The sequence below is a fragment of the Macadamia integrifolia genome, chromosome 14 (assembly GCF_013358625.1).
Source record: "Macadamia integrifolia cultivar HAES 741 chromosome 14, SCU_Mint_v3, whole genome shotgun sequence".
NCBI classification, from domain to species: domain Eukaryota; kingdom Viridiplantae; phylum Streptophyta; class Magnoliopsida; order Proteales; family Proteaceae; genus Macadamia; species Macadamia integrifolia.
Window position 1 is genome coordinate 22,702,949 of NC_056570.1, and position 8,558 is coordinate 22,711,506.

Consider the following 8,558-nt stretch of genomic DNA (forward strand, 5'->3'; position numbering starts at 1 on the left):
CTGACATCAGCAGTTAATATTTTTTCTAAAGTCCATTTTGCCCTTCAAAATAATGGAGTACCAAAATTGCCCTTAATGGTTCTATTCCCAAGTCAGCCTCAATGAGTTGAGAAGAAGAACGGGTAGGCTTGCAGATCGGCGACTGCGAACACTCTTTCGACGACGGCGACGACGGCAACTACGGCAGCGAACCCCCTCCAACGACTACGGCAGAAAAATGTCTAATTTATTAGTTTTTACTCATAAGGGCAAAAACGTCATTTCAAAGCATCATATAACGTTGACTGACGGTAGGGGGTCCGAGTCTAATTTGGTGAAAGAGAGGGGGTGTCCCTCTAATATTGGCATTCTCCAAGGGGTGGCGTTGTAAATTACCCTTATTTTTTTAGATCTTTATTTGGTTGATAGGTCAAACTAGTAGGATCCCTCGAGGAAACGAAATTGAATTGAATGGGGTTTAGGAGTTTAGCATGCATTTTTGAGAATGGATTCAAAAGAGTGCAACGTATGATCTCGTCATTTAACAAAGTGTAGACGTTGAATTTTGACACCTTGGTAGAACGTCTTGGTGATGATGATCAAGACCCAACTGATTCACAATGCGACCGAATGACAAAGATTACCAACTTACCCTTAGCCTATATTCTACACCCAAACCTTCCCCAATAGAGCCAAACCCTATAAAATCATCTAAATTCGGTGATGTTTGCTTACCCCTTGATGTAAAATAATCTTTTTACCCCTGGCATATTTCTCGGTAATCAGACCCCTGATTTTGAGCAAAACCCATGAGATGACCTCGTTTGGATGTTTTGAACATGCGTTTATAGTTTTGTTCAGATCCGATGTTATTTAGACCTCAATCGGCATGAAACACCATTTTATGGATTTCCTCGATTTCTATGTCATTTTTGTATATAATCTAAAATTTATTACCGTACTGATGGAAGGTTCTCAGCGAATGCTTTGCGTGATATGTGGCACGTCAAAATCGACTACACGGATTGAAAGATATTAGGATTTTAATTCTGGCCATTAAAATGGAATCTAATAAAAACTTGAAAAAAAAGTTTTTAATCTGCCCAAACCCAGGTCAACTCGGGTCGACCCGGTCTAACTGGGTCCATATCGATCCGCCCCAACCTGGCCTGGCCAGGCCAAGGCCATTTCAGGGCTAGGCCAAGACCCAGCCCATTGTTGGTAGGCCCACTGTTAGCTGGCCCATCCCAAAAGTCATATGGCATTTAATGGTAGCCCAGAAGACACGGGCCAGTCCCTTGGACCTGACCCAGCCTGCCAGATACCCATTGCCTATAACCTTTTCAAATTCCCGGAATACCCCTTGTTGATAAGCTTTGCCATTTGGAAAAATCATTCTTTGAGTTGTGATTCGGCGTGGCCAGCAACGAATTCTGGCCAATCAGACGTGCAAAAAACTGATCGAAAAGACTCTCCCACGCATCAGAGGTAATTTTCATTTCTTTTCGGAATTATTTTGATATTTAATTTGCATTTTTCTTTAGTAAGTGTTTAAATAGCTTGTTTTCTTTTAAAGTCCTTATAAAAAATACCTAAGAGGATTAGATAATTCTAAATATTTTATGTGTTATGTCTCACATCACATTTGATGTATTCTGAAAATTTTAGAGCCTAAATATGTTTTGAATGATGATTTTGCCCCTAGGGGTATTTTTGTTATTTTTAAAAGTATAAAGGTTTAAGGCTTGAATTGAGTTCTTGTTTTTTGATAAGATGATATATCATGATCTAATTCATAGATATGGGCTATTATTTGATGATTTTTGGTTCAGGAAAGTGGGCGTTTAGGTTTTACCATTTTTCCCTCGAAAGGGTATCTTAGTCGTTTATGTTTAAAAATACGAAAATATGTTAGAAATTCTGAGGAAATCTTATTAGATGTATTTTCATGTGTTTTAATGATTTTAATGTATTGCACTCATTTTTATGAATAATTTCATATTATTTTAATAAGTTTGACCCTCTAGGGGCATTTTGGTCATTTGACCTATTTTGCTTGAAAAATGTTTAAAAATCATATCTGCATATATCATTGTATATTCATGTATTATGACATATCCTACTGTTTTAGGTGTTAATACATATTTTAGTGCCATTATGTAATTTTTTTTCATTTTTAAATGTATTTTTCTATTATTTATATTTAGTATAAGTTTGTTTTAATGCAATTTAAATAGCATATTTAGGATGTAAATCTCATTTTATAGTACATATGATGCATGTCAGTAGGTGGGACCCATGTGCATATTTCTTATGGATTTACTAGGTGTGTTTTTTTGTTGTTTTTTGTATTTATTTAATTTTGGCTTTATGTGAGTATTATTAGAAAATTGTTTTCTGACGTTTTTAAATTCTGATAAAATTATTGAATGTTCACTGTGATGTATATGCATGTTAGGTGATTTTCTATATGTATTTGATAATAGTAGATATGTCATAATTTGATTTCCCAAAAACATGATGAAAATCCAAAAAAAAAAATAATAATTATGTTTAATGCATATAATCATGTTTGGCATTTTTTTTTTATAAAGTTTTCAGGTGCATAACATATGTAAACAAGTATACAAGCTTGGTCTAGGAAGATCGGTTCTGGCTGGACATTCTGGGGCTGCCTAACACCTTCCCTAGCATAACTTGACACTTATTTAGAGATTTGGGGCAGATTTTCACCTTATCCATTAGAATCATTTTCTCTCCTCAAGACAGGGAGACATTTGTGAGTCTTAGACCCTGATTTAGGTGGCGACTCCTCTTTACCCGTTTACCCTCTTGTGACGTGAGAAGGGTACATAGGTCATTAGCAAACCCCGACGAGACATCGATCTGTGTTTGCTCCCATGGTTCCAATTCAGATTTTTTTTATCCATTGTACCTACACAAAGGCACAAGGTTCTCTTAGCCACAAGTAGGGTACATTATCACTTATGTGTCTTTCTTTTTCCTCACATGAAATCATCTCATAGTCCTCCAATATATGATATCATTTTGTTGCACTCATTAGTGTGTTCTTCTATTCCGCTTTCTTAAAGAACCCTCTCCTATAATTAAAACTCTACATCTAACTACTCGTGAAACATGGAGAACCAATTAAAGTTGAAACTAGATTAATCAACATCCCTGAGCTCTTTTCGTAGCAAGAACTAAATCTTTATTTTTGTCATATCAATAGCATTTTGTATGTTTGATGTGTTGTTGTGTTGTTAGACAATGTCTTTATTTTTTGCTCCTAATTCATAGACTTGGTTTTGGTGGAACTATGGCAGTGAATTTTGTTCATGGATGTCAATGAAGATGATTCTCAACTAAGTGATCTTCAAAGGGAACTAGGAATTTTTTTGCTTCTATTTCTCATTCTATAATCTATTTTTGTCTACTAGTTACCAAACAATTGTTATTTCTAGCCTAAAAATTTTTTTCAGAAATAATTTCTCAAAAATAGAATAGAAAGTGAAATAAAAATGTAAGAAATAGAGTTTAAGCAATACGTATAAGACTTTGATAGTAAAAATTACATATTATAATATATAATTCTAAGTAAAAGGTTAAACTTGTTAATCTTGATCCTCTGAAATTATAGCAGAAATTCTCCAATTTATGTATAATTAAATCGTATAGTTATATATTCTCCTTAAGGTATTTGAACACTCTGTATATCTACACAACATGGTTGACTGTACATCATCACCTTTGATAATAAAACTACTTTAAACGCCTAGTATTATATATATGAACGCCTTGTCTACAGAAGTGACTCTATGCATGGGTAGCTAAACTACGACGTATTCATGTATTGATACATACATGTGCATGTACAGGTATCAAGATGTCCCTTAGGATAAAGTATGTAAGTTGTGCCTTAACAATTTTGAATTCAAAATTCAAATTTCAAAATTCGAATTTTTGAGACCATGAATGCCATGCGATTAAAAGAGGAGAGATGAACATCATGGAAAGGATAGAGGTATTAGGGTGAGGGAGAAAGATTTTAAGGAGAGATTTTAATGGGGATGATCAGAGGGAAAGAGAGATTTTAGGACACATTAATAAAAACGAGTCCACATCCTTTGTAGCTGCTGCAACATTGCAAAGAGCATCCAACAGCTAAGAGCATTTGGGCACACATCCCAAGGGGCTCCTAACCGCCTGATATTCACTGCAACGTTGCAGTGGCTGCAGGTAATGTGGAGATGATAAAAACTAAGGCTGCTTTTGGTAGTCATATTGAAAAATGTTTCTTACATTTTTTCATTCTATGGAAAGAAAAAAATGGAATAAAGTGTTTGGTGTCAACTTGGTGTTTTTCAAATTTTTATTTTTTCAGAATAGAAAGGGGAAAAAAAAACACTAGAAACGCAAATGATGGAGCGGCAAAACCTTGTCTCGTCATTTTGTTTCATTCTGAATACAAAAAATGTGAAAACTAGGGTAATTGTTCCTGAAATAGGTTCACCGGACACAAATTTTTTTTTTAAATTGCATTTTGGCACTGAAACTGGAAATTTTGTTTTTGATACGAAACGTTGTTTTTGGAACTGAATGATTACCAAACACAGCCTAAGGATTTTCTCTCTTTTTTTGATAGAAAGCGAAATTAACAAAAAGACCGTAGGTAGGGAACACCCGCAAGGTCAACCAAAAAAAGATAAGAAATACAAGAAGGGGGATGAAGATCCCAAAATAGATCAGATTGAGAGGCAGCTCCATTTGAGGTAAGAAGATCTGCAATAAAATTGCCTTCACAGAGAGTGTGCTGGAATATAATTTGTGGAATAGAAGAGCTAAGCATCCAACAGTTGAAAATGATATTACGAATGCGCCAAGGCATGTTGGAGCAAGATCTATTAAGGACTGCGAGTGCTTCAACAAAACATGTGAATGTCAGCCCCACGCCGGAAGAGAAGCAATGCAAGAAGGAGCCATTAGAATCTCTGATGATGCCACCTATACCAGACATACCGAGATGACCTAAGGCAGACCCATCGACGTTGAATTTCAATTTTCCTGGAGGAGGAGGATGCCAGGATATGAGTTGAGATTTTTAATTATGTGTTGAGTCCGACAATGAAGCTGATGGTAGATCTCGTACATTTTTCATGACATAATATGGGGACCTACAATTATGATTAAATACTTTTCCTGTATATGCAAGCCATATACTCCACAGTAAGTTGCAAACCAATGCAACGATTAAGCCTTGTCCAGAAGTAGGAGCGTAGATGTTTAAAAGGTTGGAGAGATCATATTTAATGGAAATCCAATCCAAATGAAGAGGGACCCCAGCTAGTGACCACACGGATGCTGGGAAGGGACAGTGAATTAAGATGTGAGAAGAGGTGGGGTCAATCATGTAGCACTATGGGCAATAGTTTGGAAGATTAAAACACCAAGCATTAAAAAGATTCTGAATTGGGAGTCTTTCATGGAGAATTTTCCAAATGAAGAATTGAATCTTTGGCAAAATTGGGACATGCCATAGCTTCTGCCAGGTTGGATTGAAGTAATGAGGGTGTGTGTCGAGAGTCAACCGGTACATAGAAGCCACTGAAAAGGTACTAGTTGAGGTTCCCAGCCAAATATATCTATCATGTGATGCAACGAAGGGTATAGGGATGGACAAAATTTTGAGCAATGAAAAATTTTGTGAAAATCCCACGAGGCAGTATGAGGGAAGATGAGGTTCGATACGAACCGCGGGGCATCTTGGAGGAGTGGGTAAGGAGCGGATGATGGAGTAGCACCTGAGATCCAATTATCTTTCCATGGGTTTATCAAATTCCCATCACCAACTTGACAAAACAGTCCTTTACACAGGAGATCTCTGGCGCCTATAATGGATTTCCATCCCCATGAAGCATTGGCAAGGTAGTGGGCCGTGAGAAAAGTATCATTGGGAAAATACCTAGCTTTCATGATGCGTCCCCATTAAGTTGCATGAGAAGTGAGGAGAGACCACCCCCGCTTTGCCAGAAGTGCTTGATTCATTGGTTTGGATAATTTTAAGTTGAGACCTCCACTAGACATCGGCTGGCAAATAGATTTCCAACTAATGGTCAGATGATGTTTTACTCCGCATTGGACCAAAAGAATTTGCGCCCGACATCATCCAGATGTTTTAAGATGGAAGAGGGTATGCGAAAACAGGACATGTAATGCATGGGAAGAGCAGAGAGTACTGATTGGATGAGGGTTTGCTTCCTAGCATAGGATAAATACTTGGATTTTCACATCCTGACTTTTGGTTAACTCTTTTTAGAAGAGATTCACAATCCGACTAGGAGAGTTTGCCTCCAACAAAAGGAAGACTGAGGTACTTGTCAATTTGTGCCGAAGGGACTATTTGCAATCTTTTCGTGAACATTCTTTTAGTTCTAGCATAAACATTAGGACTATATTGGGCTCTTGTTTTTACTAAATTGATGAGTTGTCCAGATTTTTCGCAGTATTCATCTAATACTGATGTAAAACTATGAAGTTCACGAGATGTTGCTTCTTCAAATAAAATACGATCATCTATGAATGCTAGGTGGGATATAGACTCCCCTCCCCTAGCGACCTTGATTCCCCATATCCATCCTTGTTGCTGTGCAATAAGAAGGTGAGAAGAAAGAAGCTCATCGCACAGTGCGAAGAGGTAAGAGAAGAGGGGGTCCCCTCGACAAAGGCCACGCGATGGTTGGAAAAAGTTCAAAGGGGCACCATTAAGCATAATAGCTAGCTGAGGGGTTGAAATATAGAACATAATACAGTCAATCCAGGATGACGCGAACCCATAGCTAGAGAGGGTGTTGTTGACAAAGTCCCTCTCAATCCGATCATAAGCTTTATTCATATCAAGTTTGATAGAAATGAAGCCAAGTTTCACTGTCCTTTTGGGTTTGATTTTGTGAAGAATTTCATGACAAAAGAAAATATTATTGTGGATGCTCCTTTGATAAATCCGTTTTGAGGAAAGGATATAATATAATCCAAAATATGAGATAATCTACTCACCATGATCCTGAAGATGATTTTGTTGGAGAAATTGCATAGGCTTATTGGCCTGAAATCCCCTATTGAAGATGGATGATCGATTTTAGGAATGAGTGAGATGAATGTACAATTTAGGTCCCGCGAGAAAGTTCCAGAGTTAAAGAATTCCATTATAATGCTGACCACGTCTATTTTGATTGTATCCCATTCATGGTGATACAAGGCTCCGGAGTAGCCGTCAGGCCCCAATGCTTTGGAATGGTTCATATGCATCACAGTGTGAAAGATTTCATTCTCAGTAACTGGTCGCTGAAGAAAAGCATTGTCTTCACTAGCGACATGTCTCCGAATGCAATCAAAATAGGACTCTTCAAACGAATGATTGGATGCTGAAAATAAGTTGATGAAATGAGAATTTAAGGCTTGAGGAATATCCTTTTGGTTAGATAAGTGCAGACCTGCTACATTGAGTCTTTGAATGGAATTTCTGATTTTGCATCCGGACGCCACAATGTGGAAAATTTTTGTATTTTTATCACCATGTTGAGTCCAGTTTAATTTGGACTTTTGATGCCAAAGCAATTCCTATTGAGCGAGGACTCTTTTAGGGGGCGTTTGGTTCGAATTATCCGTTGGATCAGATTCTAAGGATTCCGGATTCTGGATCTAACTCATATAAATGAGTTTCCTTGGAATAATTTCCTTTTGGTAAAAAAACTGTTTGGTTCCCTTGATTCTGTCATTTGAGTCTGAGTGGAAAACTGTTTGGTTACCCTGATTCTGTCACTTGATTCTGAGTGAAAAACTGTTTGGTTACCTTGATTCTAGCCATTGATTCTGAGTGTAAACTGTTTGGTTATCTTGAGTCTTTGAACCCATGTTCTATTGGGTTAAAAAAAAATCCAAAAACCAAAACCAAAAACTAAAATTTGTTCCACACATGTACTTTATTTTTTCTTTTTTATGGTAATATGTGAAAATTTTAACTGATGGACATCTCTATTATTGATGGCCTTCAAACCTCAGTAGAGCAGCCCTCTATATATGAGAAATTAAGCCATAACTAAACAGAATCATGATCTGTTGGTCAGATCAGTAGTAATTTCATATGCTTCAGATCTGAAAATTGTCCAAACCAGAGCATGATTTGAATTATGGAGATAGATCTTCTTCAAAGTGGGTAGAAACAATAGTTTCCAATGACTTATACAAATAATATAGGTACTTAGGACCAAATGAGAGAAGAAGCATATAAATGTATAATATAGTATTGAGTTCATCCAAATACTATTAAATGATAATTAAGTCTTTCTATATATATATATATATATATATATATAAAAGGATAATGAACTTAATATCATTACAATGGCTTCGGCCTTTTTGTTTTCCAAAAAATTCCAAAAAAGTTCATCCTACATTTTTGTTTAAATCAAGCTTCTTGAGTGTGTCAAGAACATCTCTCAATATCCTCGTATGACCCTTCGATTCTTTTATTGCACCGTTCAAGTATCCTTTGATATAGTCTGATGAAGGGGAAGGAGATG